This window comes from Hyperolius riggenbachi, chromosome 5, assembly GCF_040937935.1.
Source record: "Hyperolius riggenbachi isolate aHypRig1 chromosome 5, aHypRig1.pri, whole genome shotgun sequence".
NCBI classification, from domain to species: domain Eukaryota; kingdom Metazoa; phylum Chordata; class Amphibia; order Anura; family Hyperoliidae; genus Hyperolius; species Hyperolius riggenbachi.
Window position 1 is genome coordinate 273,578,174 of NC_090650.1, and position 17,988 is coordinate 273,596,161.

The 17,988-nt window shown below is 45.8% G+C and overlaps 1 long non-coding RNA gene across 4 annotated transcripts in view; it reads left to right on the forward strand.

The window, feature by feature from the left end:
- The window catches only part of LOC137518731 (uncharacterized), a 51,933-nt gene that overhangs the window by 9,525 nt on the left and 24,420 nt on the right, over window positions 1-17,988 (forward strand). For 3 of the 4 annotated variants that reach the window (XR_011020879.1, XR_011020881.1, XR_011020880.1), the window contains exon 3: window positions 11,523-11,579. The exons of the other annotated variant lie outside the window; for it this stretch is intronic. This is a non-coding gene — a long non-coding RNA (uncharacterized lncRNA). The remainder of the gene's footprint in view (window positions 1-11,522; window positions 11,580-17,988) is intronic. 4 annotated transcript variants of the gene reach the window in all.

Genomic DNA, 17,988 nt, shown 5'->3' on the forward strand with positions numbered 1-17,988 from the left:
AGATATATACCAGATTATAAGTGAACTGCAGTCTCACCGATAATCCGATATACAAACTAACCTCTGATCACCCGAGTAGAGTGTAGTGTTTGGTGTAACTGTAACACTAAGAGGACAAGGCCTCAATGCAGTAAGGAGTACTGCACAGATTCCTTCCGCAGACCTGAGCTCTCCAAGACGGGAGGAGTCAGACTGACAGTAGGAAGGGATATCTGAAAGTGACCCTCAGGAGGAAGGATCGCTAACAGAGCGAGGAACCGCCTCTAACGGTAAGGTCGGTTCTCGAGGTCGGACAAGCCAGGTCGTACACACACGGACAGATAAAGTACAGGATCAGGAGGCAAAGGCAGAGTCAAAGTACAGGCAGGGTTCAGCAACGGGGTATCAGAAATATCGGGGTACAAAATCAGGAGGCAGAAGCAGAGTCAAGGAACGAGCCGGGGTTCGGCAACAGAGTATCAGAAATATCGAGGTGCAAGATCAGAGTTCAGGAGGATAGTCAAGGCAGGCAAAAGTCATAACAGATAATCACAATCAAACTAGTACTTTAGCTATCAACAGAATCTAGCTTAGTGTAGGATTACAGCTCCAGCTGGTCCCGGCACACTAACGGATCTAACTACGGATCTGGGTGCTCCCACATATGTGAACGCAACGCCAGACAAGGAGCAAGTGAACAACCAGCAGTATATATACTCTAGGACCTTTCCAGGACCTCCCTAATTGCTGGTCCAATGGGAGCAGTGGAATTTGTCAGCTGACCCAGCTGGTCAGCCGACACCCTTCTAATTGCTATTTAAACTCTGCCTCTGTGCTCGCGCGCGTGTAAGTCTGAATCTTGGTGGACTATCAGTCCCAGCCACACCAGTACTGTTTTGCAATGTATCTAATGCGGGGGTCGCCTCTGATGTGGATTCCGCCGTTACCAATGCGGATTCCGCCGCACTGCCCATGCGGCGTTTTTTCCGCGTTGTGACGCCATGCTGGACGCGGAAACAGCCGCCTCACCTCGAGAGACGGCGGCTTTTCCGCGTTTCCTCACAGTACCCCCCTCCCGAGGAGTGGACTCCGGACAACTCCCACCAGGCTTCTCGGGATGTACAGCATGAAATTCCTTCACTAACTCGTCCGCATGCATGCGGTTCCTAGGTACCCATTGCCTCTCCTCAATCCCGTACCCCTTCCAATGTACGAGGTACTGTACCGAGTTCTGTACAGTACGTGAATCTATGATCTTCTCCACTTCGTACTCGGGTTGGGCATCCACCAACACGGGAGGAGGAGGAGTAGGACCCACCTGGACTGCTGGTTTAAGAAGGGACACGTGGAAGGACCTCACCCCCCGCATGCTGGTGGGAAGGTCAATGGAATAAGTAACATTATTAATCTTCTTGGTCACGGAAAATGGGCCCACAAACCTGGGACCCAGTTTGGCAGATGGCTGCTTCAGGGTCAAGTGACGTGTGGACACCCAGACTAGATCCCCTGGCCGAAACTTCCATTCCACGGACCGTCTCTTATCTGCTTGACCCTTCTGACTCTGGAACGCCTTCTGTAAATTCCCCTTAACAATTCCCCAATTGTCCCTGAGTGATCTCTGCCAATCTTCCAGTGCTGGAAATGGAGACGAGACAACTGGAAAAGGGGAAAATTTGGGTGACCTCCCTGTTACAATCTGAAATAGGGAAAACACAGACGAGGAATTCTTTAAATTATTTTGAGCGAATTCCGCGAAGGGCAAAAATTTCACCCAGTCACTCTGCGCCTCAGCAACGTAGCATCTCAGAAATTGCTCCAGGGATTGGTTAATGCGTTCTGTCTGCCCATTGGTCTGTGGGTGGTAGCCTGACGAGAAAGACAATTTCATGCCCATTTGGTGGCAAAATGCCCTCCAGAATCCAGACACAAACTGGACTCCCCTATCAGACACGATGTCTTCCGGAATGCCATGCAGCCGGAAGATGTGAATGATAAACAATTCAGCCAGTTCTTGAGCCGAGGGGAGTCCTTTCAGGGGCACAAAATGGGCCATTTTGCTAAACCGATCGACTACCACCCAAATGACCGACATGCCTTCAGACCTGGGCAATTCCCCCACAAAATCCATGGACAAGTGGGTCCATGGCTCACTCGGGGTGAGCAAAGGCTGCAACCTTCCTACAGGTGCCAGCCGGGAGGGCTTACTCTGGGCGCACACCGCACACTCCCTAACATACTCCTTGCAATCTGTTGCCAAGGAAGGCCACCAAGCACACCTGGCAATCAGATCCTGCGTTCTGGCAGCTCCAGGATGACCAGCATTCTTATGGGCGTGAAAGAGTTGCAGAACCTGTAACCGGAATGGTAATGGTATGAACAAGACCCCTTCGGGTTTCCCTTCAGGAACCTCCTGCTGAAAGGGACCCAAGATCTCTGTCCACTCTTCCCAAGACTCCGTGGCGGCTAACACCAGTTTCTGCGGAATGATGGATTCAGGAGTGGGAGGCTGTGCTGTCTCAGGTTCGAAACACCTGGAGAGGGCATCTGCCTTGATGTTTTTGCTACCTGGAGTGTATGTGATTATAAACCTGAATCTCGTAAAAAACAAGGACCACCGGGCCTGACGGGGACTAAGCCTCTTAGCCCCCTCGATGTACTCCAAGTTCTTGTGGTCGGTGTAAACAGTGATCGTGTGCTCTGCCCCCTCCAACCAGTGGCGCCACTCCTCAAATGCCAATTTAATGGCCAGGAGCTCTCTGTTGCCTATATCGTAGTTTCTCTCCGCCGGAGAGAACCTACGGGAAAAGTACGCACAGGGGTGTAGTCTTCCCTGTAACCCTGATCGCTGAGACAGCACAGCCCCTACCCCGACCTCCGAGGCATCGACCTCAACAATGAACGGATAAGCGGTGTCGACATGTCTCAGGATTGGTGCGGAACAAAACAATTTTTTCAGACTAGAAAATGCATTCTGAGCCTCCGGAGACCAGTGGGTAGTATCTGCCCCCTTTTTTGTGAGACTGGTAAGGGGTGCAATGATCGTGGAGTACCCTTTTATAAACCTCCTATAATAATTTGCAAAACCCAGGAATCTCTGGAGGGCTTTCAGGCCCACAGGTTGCGGCCATTCTAGGACAGCTGTGACTTTAGCAGGGTCCATTGACAGACCTGAGGTAGAAATCACATACCCCAGAAACGTGACGGCTGTCACCTCAAAAATACACTTTTCTAACTTGGCGTAGAGTCTATTCTGTCTTAATTTGTTTAGGACAAATTTCACATGGACCCTGTGTTCGGGGAGGTAATTGGAATAAATTAATATATCATCGAGGTATACCAGTACGAATTTACCCAATACCTCCCGGAATACCTCATTGATTAGTTCCTGGAAGACGGCGGGCGCATTGCACAACCCGAAGGGCATCACTAAGTATTCGTAATGCCCGTCGGGTGTGTTAAAGGCCGTCTTCCATTCATCGCCCCTTCTAATGCGGATTAGGTTGTATGCCCCCCTCAGATCTAACTTAGAAAAGATCTTTGCAGTAGTGACCTGCGTGAATAAGTCGTCTATCAATGGTAACGGATAGCGATTCTTCACCGTGATTTTATTGAGACCTCGGTAGTCGATACAAGGTCGAAGACCCCCGTCTTTTTTCTTAACGAAAAAGAAACCGGCCCCAGCAGGTGACCGAGAGGGCCGAATAAACCCCTTGGCCAGGTTGTCACGAATGTACTCCTGCATGGCCAACTTCTCGGGACCGGACAAGTTATACAGGTGACCCCTAGGGGGCATACAACCAGCACGGAGATCAATGGGGCAATCGAACGGGCGATGAGGAGGTAATTGATCAGCAGACTTGGGACAAAAGACATCAGAAAAATCGGAATACACCTCGGGAACACCCTCCACGTACACCTTGGTCTGACCCAATGTCACCTTTCCTAGACACTGTTGGTGACAACGATCAGACCATCTGGTTACCTGACCCGTGGCCCAGTCGATTTGTGGAGAGTGGGCCTGTAACCAAGGCATGCCTAAGATAATAGTGGAGGTTGACATGTTCAAAACGAAAAACTGTAGCTGTTCCCCATGCAATACCCCTATCGTGACCCTCACCTGCGGAGTCTGAGACAGGGGACGATCCCGTTGCAGCGGGGAATTGTCTACTGCCGTGACCTGAATGGGGGGACTTACTGGAGTGAGAGGAATACCCAACTCCCGAGCAAATTCAAGGTTCATAAAATTGGCCGCTGAGCCAGAGTCAATAAAAGCTTCAGTGTCCACAGACTTATCATCCCACGTAATAGTACAGGGGAGAAGTAACTTCTTCTCTTTTTGGGGTGAGAATGAAGTGCCTAGGGTGTCACCCCCCACTACTCCTAGGCAGACCCGTTTCCCAACTTGTTAGGGCAGTTTCGCACCCTGTGCCCTGCTTCTGCACAATACAGGCACAGTTGTTCTGTTATTCTCCGCCTACGTTCCACCTGGGTCAATCTTGATCGACCAATTTGCATGGGTTCGGGTGGTGGTGAGGCTGGAGAGGGTGACACCGGTGGAGATGCCGTTACTGCGGGCGTACCAGAAGGTGCCACATACGAAGTCACCCTGACCCGGTGACTGCCCCTAGTCTGCCTCTGATGGCGTAGTCGACGATCGACTCTGATGGCCGATGATATGGCCTCATCGACTGTTGCGGGCTCGGGTAAGGTTAGCATCAAATCAGAGACCTCCTCCGACAACCCAGATAGAAAATAATCCATCAGAGCAAAATTGTCGAATCTGGCGGTAACAGACCACCTACGAAATTCTGCTGCGTAATCCTCGACCGACCCTCTGCCTTGCCGCAAAAGTTTGAGCTTCCGCTCTGAAGTTGCCGCAAGGTCAGGGTCGTCGTATATTACGGCCATAGCCTTAAAAAATTCCTCGACTGAGGTCAGAGCTAAATTAGTGGGGGACAGGTTGTATGCCCAGGACTGGGAATCACCAGTTAACAGTGTTTTAATGAAAATGACCCGTTGGGTCTCAGTCCCCGAGGATCGGGGTCTTAACTCAAAGTATGACAACACTCTACTCTTGAAATTCCGGAAGTCAGACTTGTGGCCGGAAAATTTATCAGGTACAGGCATACGTATGTCATCACTAGGAGGGGATCGCACTGAATCAACTGACGTCTGGAGGGTTTGCACAGAGCCTGAAAGGGCATCAATCAAAGCTTTGTGCTGGCCCAGTGCTTGATGGAGGTTATCCACCGAAGTGGCAAGCATACCCAGACGACCAGTGTTTGCGTCCATTTTGATTCTTTTGGTCTGGCGTTCTGTAACGATCGGTGGGCGCAGAGAGTATCTGATTACCGGTGATCTGCAGTATCACCGGAAATACAGATATATACCAGATTATAAGTGAACTGCAGTCTCACCGATAATCCGATATACAAACTAACCTCTGATCACCCGAGTAGAGTGTAGTGTTTGGTGTAACTATAACACTAAGAGGACAAGGCCTCAATGCAGTAAGGAGTACTGCACAGATTCCTTCCGCAGACCTGAGCTCTCCAAGACGGGAGGAGTCAGACTGACAGTAGGAAGGGATATCTGAAAGTGACCCTCAGGAGGAAGGATCGCTAACAGAGCGAGGAACCGCCTCTAACGGTAAGGTCGGTTCTCGAGGTCGGACAAGCCAGGTCGTACACACACGGACAGATAAAGTACAGGATCAGGAGGCAAAGGCAGAGTCAAAGTACAGGCAGGGTTCAGCAACGGGGTATCAGAAATATCGGGGTACAAAATCAGGAGGCAGAAGCAGAGTCAAGGAACGAGCCGGGGTTCGGCAACAGAGTATCAGAAATATCGAGGTGCAAGATCAGAGTTCAGGAGGATAGTCAAGGCAGGCAAAAGTCATAACAGATAATCACAATCAAACTAGTACTTTAGCTATCAACAGAATCTAGCTTAGTGTAGGATTACAGCTCCAGCTGGTCCCGGCACACTAACGGATCTAACTACGGATCTGGGTGCTCCCACATATGTGAACGCAACGCCAGACAAGGAGCAAGTGAACAACCAGCAGTATATATACTCTAGGACCTTTCCAGGACCTCCCTAATTGCTGGTCCAATGGGAGCAGTGGAATTTGTCAGCTGACCCAGCTGGTCAGCCGACACCCTTCTAACTGCTATTTAAACTCTGCCTCTGTGCTCGCGCGCGTGTAAGTCTGAATCTTGGTGGACTATCAGTCCCAGCCACACCAGTACTGTTTTGCAATGTATCTAATGCGGGGGTCGCCTCTGATGTGGATTCCGCCGTTACCAATGCGGATTCCGCCGCACTGCCCATGCGGCATGCGGCGTTTTTTCCGCGTTGTGACGCCATGCTGGACGCGGAAACAGCCGCCTCACCTCGAGAGACGGCGGCTTTTCCGCGTTTCCTCACATGATGTAGACATTCAAAAGATCAGTATCTACAAAAGATCAGTTCCTGCAAAAGATCCGTTCCTGCAAATGCATTCATAGTCTATGAGATCTGCAGATCATACACACCTTGTTTAACAGACATTCATCTGCAGATCAGATCCACCAGGATGGATTTTCAGATCTGCAGATGATTGTCTGATCTGCAGATTAATGTCAGTTAAACAAGGTGTGTATGATGATTTGCAGATCTCATAGGCTATGAATGCCTCATAGACTATGAATGCAATTTGCAGGAACAGATCTTTGGCAGGAACAGATCTTTTGCAGATACTGAACTTTTGTGTCTGTGCAGCATCTTGCAACGATTTTTTTCTGATGGGGATTCCAGCTCCATAGAAAAGACTGTGAAGGTATGGCTCTCATACTACATGAAGGGTGGTAAGATTGGTCTGATATTTTTTATTTTCCAAAGACTATAGTCTGATGTGTGTATGAGCCTTTAGACCGCTGTTAAGCTACATACACACTTGAGATAAAAGCCTTTGGAAAAGGCAAGATCACAGACCAATTTTACCCCATTCCATGTAGTATGAGAGCCATACTCGACACAGTCTATTCTATTGAGCTGAACTCCCCATCAGATAAAAATCTTTGCAAGTTGCTGGACACAAAGATGCTGTATACATTCATCAGATCAGTATCTGCAAAAGATAAGTTCCTGAAAAAGATCCGTTCTTGAAAAATGCATTCATAGTCTATTATATCTGCAGATCCTCATACACACCTTGTTTAACAGACATTCATCTGCATATCTGACAATCATCTGAAGATCCACCCTGGTGGATCTGATCTGCAGATGATTGTCCATTAAACAAGGTGTGTATGAGGATCTGCAGATATCATAGACTATGAATGCATTTTTCAAGAACGGATCTTTTTCAGGAACTGCTCTTTTGCAGATACTGATCTGTTGAATGTGTACAACATCTTTGTGTGCAGGATCTTGCAAAGATTTTTATCTGATGGGGAGTTCAGCTTAATAGAATAGACTGTGTAGAGTATGGCTCTCATACAACATGGAATGGGGTAAAATTGGTCTGTGATCTTGCCTTTTCCAAAGACTTTTATCTCAAGTGTGTATGTAGCCTTAAGTTTGTGTAAATTTGGCTCCACCCATGACCACACCCACATTCTGGTGCATGGATACACCCATTATTTGGCTGTAGTGCCCAAAAGTGCCCCGGATCTCTAAGGACCCTAGCAACGCTCTTGGATATGGCCACACCAGCGTGGGCAGAGGGGAAATATCATAATACCTGGAATATAAAAAGTTGTATCTGCACTTTTGGGGCTGCAGTAACAGCTCAGATAATAAACTTCAGAATGATACGTTTAAAGTGATATGTCACTGAACATAACTTAAGATTGCTTATTTTTACAATATTACTTTAGAAATTATCTAGTCAATATTTGCCCATTGTAAAATAGTTCCTTACCCTGATTTACATTCTTAAATTGCTCACAGATGGCAGCATCTTTACTGCAGGCAAGGTGAATTGCTGTTGAATATTGTTGGTTTGCTTTTCAGGGGGAGGGAGGGTGGTAACGTTAGCAGGAGCAACACCTGGGCACATATGCAATTCACTTTTTCTCCTGCATTTTCTCCTAAGAGTTCATTTTCATATTCTCTGCAAAATAGCTTTTAAGCAGTTTACAATTGAAAAAGTGCCAAAAAAGTTGGTGAAAAAGTATTATCAAAATTGGGTAAAGTATTTTCTTGCTTGCTGATAGTTTAAAAGGCATTTTATGACAAGGGGCTTGATTCATTAAGCCGCGCTGCTAAAGCAGCAAGCTTAACCTCCTTGGCAGTTCATTTTTCCCGCCAAGGAGGCTGCATTGCACTTTTTTTGTAATTTTTTTTTTGTTTCATGTAGTGGTAGCTACATGAAACACCACTAGAGGGCGCATATGTCCCTCTAGTCCGATCGCCGCCGGCAACAACAGCAAACAGGAGATTGCGTATAGAATGCGATCTCCTGTTTGGCTTCTCCTGTCGCCATGGCTACGATCGGAATGACGTCATGGACATCAGCTGACGTCTTGACGTCAGACGCATCCGATCCAGCCCTTTGCGCTGCCCGGGAGTGATTGGTCCGGGCTGCGGAGGGCTCTGTCTGGCGGGCGGGGGACCCTCTTCCGCCGCTGCGTGCGGCCGAAGCTGTACGCGCGGCTAGCAAAATGCTAGCTGCGCGTACAACACTTTACAGAATGGAAATCGCCCCACCAGGGGCTGAGATATCCTCCGCGGTGGCTTACCTCGAGCTCAGCTCGGGGTTACCACCAAGGAGGTTAAAGGATACCCGAACTTACATGTGACATGATGAGGTAGACATGTGCATGTATAGTGCCTAGCACACAAATAACTATGCTGTGTTCCTTTTTTTTCTTTCTCTGCCTGAGTTAAATATTAGGTATGCAAGTGGCTGACTCAGTCCTGACTCAGACAGGAAGTGACTACAGTGTGACCTTCACTGATAAGAAATTCCCCTTTTTTTACCTCTTTCTTGCTCTCAGAAGCCATTTTCTGCTAGGAAAGTGTTTTATAGTTGGAATTTCTTATCAGTGAGGGTCACACTGTAGTCATTTCCTGTCTGAGTCAGGACTGAGTCAGCCACTTGCATACCTGATATTTAATTCTTTCAGGCAGAGAAAGAAAAAAAGGAACACAGCATAGTTATGTGTGCTAGGCACTGTACATACACATGTCTATCTCATCATGTCACATGTCAGTTCGGGTATCCTGCTGGGCGTTCTGATTCCCGCGGCTGGGTTTTTTTTTCGCCCTAAAAATTTTTTTTTATCATGTAGCTAGCCTATCGCTAGCTACATAATTCGGCCTAGTGTATGGCCAGCTTTAGATGTAATGTAGGTTGGGCAGGTTTTGTGGACAGATTTGTAGGCCAGACAATGATAAATGGTTTCGAGGGTAGAGTCGTTAGAGAATGATCTAGTATTTGCACAAGACTTTAGTCTCACTAATGTGCAAATCTTTGCACTCCTGAATACACTGCGTCACCCTGTTGCTGAGTTTCACTGATGCTCCAACTACCTGTGGGATTGCTAGGTTTCTCTACAACTGCCAGTTCTCTCCTTGTATTCTTGGTGTTTTGCATTTGATGTTGTCTTTACAGGTAATTATGGTAAAGTCCAGTCTGGGTAGCCACAAGCACTTACAAGTTACCCAACCCAAGTCAAACCTACCTAGAAGTAAGCGCAGAGGTATGCTCATACTGGATGGATTCACATACCTCTGTTCATTGCCTACTCCTTTCCTTGTTCCCCCAGTCTCTGTCGAAAATCACATTTTTAAAAGATTAATTACAAAGTCATGCAGTGCCTTACAAGAGGAACATATAGTGGATCCCCATGGTGCAGGACTTCACAGTACCTCACAGGACCAGGTGAAAGAGACTAGCTGTACAATGACTGTCACTTTGCTATCAGAAATCAGCAGTGCCGATTTCCCACCTCTGTGCTTTTCCACAAAACAGGACTGAGGACAGGTTTTGGAAACACTACTCCTCCAGGATCATGGACCCACAACACATGGCCAAATAATCAGAGAATGGCTCAAAACCAAACATTTGGACTATACTGAAGTGTTTTTTTTTCTATCAGTTCTGATTTGAATTGTGTTTAATATTTATTAATAGAACTGAATGCACAATCTGTAGTAGGCACTGTAATACAGCTAGGGAAGTTTGCCCCGGAATAGTGGGCCTAAACTACCTGACGACAGGTGCAGGAGTGTTAAGAGCTTTATGAATTGCCTTTTTTGCAGAGATTGGGCCATATGCAATTCACTTTTTCACCTGAGTTTTCTCCTAGGTGATATTTTCACAACTTATAAATATAATGCCTTTTAACTAACCAGCAAGCAAACAAATACTCAAAATAGTTTTGGCTGCACCTTTTTACCTACTTTTTGCTACCTTTTCCATTGCAAAGTGCTAAAAAGTTAATTTAACCACTTCGTCCACAGGTTAGTAGATATACGTCCGCTGGGACTTCATCTAAACCACAGGTCAGTAGATCCACTGACCTGTATTGAAGCAGTGCTGTGCAGGATTGGGCTTGCTCCTGCGCAAATTTCTGGCACTATCTGATGCAGGACTAATTGGTGAATGGGAATATAAGTTTCCTGAGCTAATGAGATTGATTTTTACTACTTGTACTTGTATTTTCTCATTTCATAGTGAAAAACACACTCTGTAATATTATTTCAGAATCAAATATCTTCACCATAAATTGTGACAGGAACATAGTCTAAAATTTGTGATAAGTGGTAAGAATAGCCAAACAAAATGTGTGTTTTTTTTATCTACAGTAGCACTTTTTATTTTTAAACTGGAATTGGTAAAACTGAGAAATACATGTTTTTCTTTGTTTTCACATTAAAATTCATAGAAAACAAAATTGTTTGAGGGAAAAAATGCCATACAATGAAAGCCTAGTTTGTCTTGAAAAAAACAATATATGTTTAATTTCTGTGTCATAAGTAGGGATAAAGTTATTTCTGATTAAATAGGGACATAGCTAAATTGCTCTGGTCAATAAGTTGAAAACAAGGTCTGAATGCGAAGTGGTTAAATTAAAGATGAAAAATTATCTCCAAGGACAAAAATCAGGTGAAGAAGTGAATTGCATATGGACCCTTACCTCTAAAGGCTGTGCAGCAAAATATAAGGATACCATCTTTTTATTCATGCTATTTTCTTTTGTGTTATTTACATTTTTCTGTTGATTTAAACCTCTAATGCAAGATAAACAATGATGAATGCTAGTTTTTTTGGTTTCAAGTTTGTGCAGAGAATGTTGTGTTATCTTCTTTATTTAGTTAAGGGTACCATCAAATTTGTCCATGTTTGCACACACACTATTTCTTTCTTTTTTTCTTTTTATTTCCCTGATTTAACTTCCTGGTCAGCAGATGGGTGCCATGGAAGTTTCTGTTATAGACTGACTGGAGTCGCAGTTTAGGCCATATGGGCTTCCTAGATTGATGTACAGAATGTTTTCTGTGTTTTAGAATTGTTGCATACAGCCATTCATTTTCTTGTTCTTTCCTCACAGTTCCTCTGCACTCAACACTTGTGAACACACTTTCTGTCTGTGCTGAATGCAAATCAGGTTTGTGTCAAGCTAGAGATTCATTATTCTCCTTTCTGGACACAGTACTTCAATACTGCAAACATCAGAAAAATGTTAACCATTTGCATTTGGTGTTTGTAACGTTTGTATTTGAACATCCTGATTATACAACTAATAGCATGGGGTCACCTCTGCAGAATGATAATACCCACATTAAAACACACAATAGTGGTTATAAGGCCAGGCTGGACACCACAACAATGCTTTATCTATATTTGGAGCCCTTTAAAATGGCTACTCTGTCAAAAAAACTGCCATATCCAGGACCTTTTTATTAATTACACATTTACTTTCTTTGATGGTCACTAAAACAAAACTGTACAGGCTATAACACTTAATCCCACCTCACTAAAAGTGGTAACAGACATGGTAGGTGAGCATTCCGCTCTCTAAATGCTGCAGTAGAGTATTGTATTGTGTTGTGTTAGCCATCAGTAAAAGCAAGATACAGGATTCAGTCTGATGAAGGCGGAATAACCAAAAGCTTACTCTTATATTTTTTAAGTTAACCAATAAATGGCATCATCCTGATTCAAAACTTACTGTATTAGTCCTGACCCTAATGGTTAGGCTGTATAGTCTACAGCTATGTAATCCTCTCTGCAGTGCTCGTTTACGCAAATGAAGCTGCAGGGAGCTATTTCTGTTACCTGCAGAAATGACCAGAGTGACATTCCCACCCATATGACCACCGGTGACCACAGAAGCAACCATAATGACCTTTCCACCCACATGACCATATACAGCTCAGCTTTAGAGCAGGACCGGTCTCAGCTGACTGCAAAGGAGGCATGGCCATGCCTCACCCCTACCCACCAACTTAAATAGGTTAATTACATATCAGAGGGAAAAGGCTTTGCCAGGGTGGGACACACCCCTCTCCATCCTCATGACTATAAGACAGCATCTGCTCCAATTCAGAGCTGTGTGTTATCTTGGAGGCTGGGGCGTGGCTACAATCCTCCTATATCTGTTAGTACAGGAGTATGTGAGTCTTATTAGCTCTCTGCAGGGCTCAGTTTTGTTTTGTTTCTTTTAAAAGAGCGATTTAGCTGTATACCGTATTTTTCGGACTATAAGATGCTCCTGACCATAAAGCTCACCTAGGTTTAGAGGACAAAACCCAGGGGAAGAAATATATATACTAAACCTGGTGCATCCATGGTGAAGGGGCATCTTGTGGATTATGCCCCCTTTATACCTCTTGTGTCTCCGTGTCCTCTGTACCCCTTGTGTCCTCCTGTGTCGTCCCATGTATCCGCCTCTGTCCTCCTTGTGTTCTACTCTATGGCCCTTTATGTCCCCCTGTTCCTCCTCTGCATGGGCACAGTACAGGGTGTCCCCGACATTGCAGTGGATTGGAGTTTTGTATTGGTATGCATTCACAAGTCAAGAACTCCCTGCATTTGGACTATAAGACTTTTTCTCTCCACTTTTGGGAGAGAAAAAGTGAGTATTATAGTCCAGAAAATACAGTGAATCAGATCATACATTGGGCTCTGTCAAACCCAAAAGAAAAATATTTTAGATCTTTGTAGAGTTGGGTTGAGGACCCCATGCTCAAGATTAGCAAAACTTGCAATTGGCTACCTTACATACATTTTCTCATGACTGGACTAATCAGCAAAATGACAAGGGTACCCACATTTTTGCACAGTCAGTTTTTCACATTTGATTTAATTTCATACAACTAAATACTGCTTCACTAAAAATCTTTGTTTGGAAAACACCACAGTACTCAGATGTTCCTAGGGGATGTGTAACGATTGGTGTCAGCACGCAGAGAGAATCTGATTATTGGTGATCTGCAGTATCACCAAGAATGCAGATATAGACCTGATTATTGATGATCTGCAGAATCACCGATAATACAGATATATTGCTAACCTCTGGACACCTATTGGTATGTGAGTGTTTGGTGTAACAGTAATACTTTGAGTAATGCACCTGCTGAGCAGGTGATAATAGACAGTAAGGAGACACTGCTCTGAGAGCACAGGAACCTTCCAGCAGCCTGAGACTCCTCAAGGGGTGGAGTCAGGCTGAAGATAGGGAAGGCCAGAGAGTGAGTGACACCTGAAGGTGGATGTCACTATCTGGTCTGGAGACTATCTCTTAACAGGAGAGAATGCTCTCGAGGTCGGGCTCGCCTGGTCGGCAACACACTGACAGATAAAGTACAAAGACAGAAGGCTGATTCGGTATCCAAGGCAAGCAGGGTCTGGCAACGGAATATCAGATATGCGAGGTACCGAATCAGAAGACAGAGGTGTAGTCAGAAAAGCAATAAGTCATAACAGATAACAAACAATGCCTAGTCTGGGTGCGAGGTCCGTGGTCTCAGCACCCTGGAACTAGTCTGAAGTATAACACAGATGAATATACAGTTCCCTAGTCTGGGTGCGAGGTCCGTGGTCTCAGCACCCTGGAACTAGTCTGGAGTATAACACAAATGATAGTACAGTTCCCTAAGCTGGGTGTGAGGTCCTTGGTCTCTACACCCTGGAATTAGCTTGACATATAATACAGATGATAATAGTTCAAGTAATCTGGCTAAGTGTGAATTCCCAGGTCCACCTGGTTCAAACACACTGAAGGATCTGACTAGGTCTGAGTGCTGAATACACAAAAATATCCCCAACTGGGACTAAAATTTAACTTTTATTCAAATCACATAAAATTTGAGCACTAACACTAAAGTTAAAAGAACATGATGTCTGAATAGAAATGCTGAGGAGACTATAGTAGTGACAAATAGTTGAGAGGACTCCTAGATGAGAAACCTCAAAGTCTTCCTAGCAAGTCTAAAGTACATATAAGATCACTACCCCCACCAAAAACCCGACATGTTTCACTTCCCGAGGGTCTGAGTGCTTCCACGTAGTGATCGCAACGGCAGACAACTTGCAACTGGCCAGCAGAAACTATATATGGAGTAGTGCTCTCCAGCACCACCCCTAATTGCTCAACCAATAGTATCCTGCTCTGGAGTCAGCTGATCAGCGTGGTCAGCTGACTCTCCCTGCCTAGTATAAGAATTCTGCCTCTCAGCGCGCGCATGTGTATTCCTAAGCCTGTGTGCACTAACAGACCCAGCCACACGCTGCCACGTGCAAACCGCCGCGCTGGACACGGAACCAGCCGCCTTACTGTTGTTGCATGCGGCGGCTTTTCCGCGTTCTGCCCTGCTATCAGACACACGTTTCCGCGTGCAAACCGCCGCACTGGACGTGGAATCAGCCGCCTCCTCAGTAGCACACGCGGCGGCTTTTCCGTGATCTCTCACAGTACCCCTCCCCCCCCCCCCCCCCCCCGAGTAGTGGACTCCGGACTTCTCCTGCCTGGCTTCTCAGGATGCAAATTATGAAACTCCCTTTTCAACTCCTCTGTGTGCATGCGACATTCTGGCACCCAAGTTCTCTCCTCAATGCCATACCCTTTCCAATGCACTAAATACTGCACGGAGTTCTGCACAAGCCAGGAGTCTAGAATCTTCTCAATTTCATATTCAGGTTGGTCATCAATCAACACGGGGGGGGGGGGGGGGGGGGGGAGCGGAATCCACGTGCACTGCCGGTTTGTGCAAGGACACATGGAACGATCTCACACCTCGCATGCTGGTAGGGAGATCAATGGCATAAGTGACATCATTGATTTTCCTGATCACAGGAAACTGACCCACAAATCTGGGACCTAACTTGGGAGACAGTTGCTTCAGAGCCAAATGTCATGTGGACACCCAGACCAAGTCACCTGGAAGGAATTCCCACTCTATGGAACGTCTTTTATCAGCCTGTTTCTTCTGACTCTGAAAAGCCCTCCTCAAATTTCTTTCTACAATTCCCCAAGTCTGCTTCAAGGACCTCTGCCAATCTTCCAGGGCTGGAAACGGGGTGGCAGCCACTGGTAATGGGGTGAACTTAGGTGACCTTCCTGTTACCACCTGGAATGGAGAAAAACCTGAGGAGGAGCTCTTTAAGTTGTTGTGTGCAAATTCTGCAAATGGCAGGAATTTGATCCAGTCAGTCTGAACATCTGCCACATAACATCTCAGAAACTGTTCCAGAGACTGACTGGTTCTCTCGGTCTGGCCATTGGTCTGTGGGTGGTAGCCTCATGAAAAAGATAGCTCCATGTCTAACTGATGGCAGAATGCCCTCCAAAACTTTGAAACAAATTGGACTCCCCGATCTGACACTATATTTTCCGGAATACCATGCAGCCGGAAAATATGTTGGATGAAGATATCGGCCAACTCCTGGGCCGAGGGTAGTCCTTTCAGGGGGACAAAATGGGCCACCATACTTATAACGTCCTTAACTTGTAATATTCACACTGTCTGTCCTTGTATTGTTTTTGTTTGTGTTTGTTAAGCAACTGCCAAGACAAATTCCTTGTAGGTGCAAACTTACTTGGCGAAAATAAATTGATTCTGATTCTGATCTTGCTGAAACGATCGACTACCACCCAAATGACCGTCATGCCCTCAGACCTGGGGAGTTCGCCCACAAAATCCATGGACAGATGGGTCCATGGTTCACTCGGGACTGGCAATGATTGCAATGTCCCAACAGGTGCCTGACGGGTGGGTTTGCTTCTAGCACACACTGCACATTCTCTTACATACTCTTTGCAGTCAGTTGCCAATGATGGCCACCAGGCACATCTTGGTACGAGGTCCTGAGTTCTGGTGGCCCCAGGATGCCCAGCATTCTTGTGGGAATGAAACAACTGCAGTATTTGTAGATGAAAAGGCAGTGGTACAAACATGACCCCTTCAGGCTTTCCCTCAGGTACATCCTGTTGGAATGGACTCAACGTTTTTGTCCAGTCCCTCCAGGTCTCAGTGGCGGCCAGAACCACTTTCTGCGGCAGAATGGTTTCTGGGTCTGAGGGCGGTGCTGTCTCGGGCTCAAAACATCTGGACAAAGCATCAGCTTTGATGTTCTTACTACCAGGGGTATACGTGATTACAAATCTGAATCTCGAGAAGAACAATGACCACCGAGCCTGTCGGGGGCTAAGTCTCTTAGCGCCCTCAATGTACTCCAAATTCTTGTGGTCAGTATAGACAGTAATGGTATGTTCTGCACCCTCTAGCCAATGTCGCCATTCCTCAAAGGCCAACTTAAAGTGGACCCAAATTAAAAATACAAGATTTCAGAAATAAAATCTATTTTCTAAATTATAATAATAAATAGCAGCCTTTTTTCAGCTGCATGATGACAAATATAAAATATTTTACATTTATTGGAGGAACCCCTCCCTTCCTTTCAAATTGCCGGGATTTTTCCGGCAAACTGGTGGAGTAGATGGTGTCTGGCAATGGAGGAATTGCTAATGGCTGCCCCCAGTCTAACCCTAGTTATGAAAAGAGAAGGGTGAAAAGCATGCATTGAAATGATCATAGGTTTGAAGGAGTGTTTACTTATATTTGTATGTGTCAGAGTGGTGCAACTAAATATTTTTAATTAAAAAAATGTTTGGTTTGGGTCCGCTTTAATGGCTAGAAGTTCCCTATTGCCTATATCGTAGTTTTTCTCTGCGGGTGAAAACCTACGTGAAAAATAGGCACAGGGGTGTAACTTTCCCTGCAACCCAGAACGCTGAGACAGCACAACCGCTACCCCTACCTCTGAGGCATCTACCTCCACGATAAAGGGGAAGGTGGTGTCGACAAGTCTCAAAATGGGTGCAGTACAGAACAATTTCTTTAAAGTGGAGAAAGCTGCATGGGCCTCAGGGGACCAGTGGTGAGTATCTGCCCCTTTCTTTGTGAGACTGGTGAGAGGTGAGATCACCGTAGAGTACCCCTTTATGAACCTTCTATAGTAGTTAGCGAACCCCAGAAACCTCTTGAGAGCCTTCACTCCCACAGGTTGAGGCCACTCCAAAACAGCTGAAACTTTTCCAGGGTCCATAGAGAGGCCAGAGGTTTAAATTATGTACCCCAGAAAGGCAACAGAGGTCACCTCAAAAATGCATTTCTCTAGCTTGGCGTGCAGCCTGTTTTGTCTCAACTTCCGTAACACAAACTTAACATGATCTCTGTGCTCTGAGAGGTTGGACGAGAAAATTAGTATATCGTCTAAGTATACCAGGACGAATTTGCCAAACACCTTTCTAAAGACCTCATTAATCAGCTCTTGAAAGACGGCCGGGGCATTACACAACCCGAAGGGCATCACCAGGTACTCGTAATGCCCATCGGGTGTGTTAATTCATCACCATCCCTGATCCGCACAAGGTTGTAAGCACCCCTCAAATCCAGTTTTGAAAAAATCTTAGCATTGGTGACTTGAGTAAATAAATCGTCTATTAATGGCAAAGGATAGCGATTCTTTACTGTAATTTTATTTAAGCCCCGATAATCTATGCAAGGCCGGAG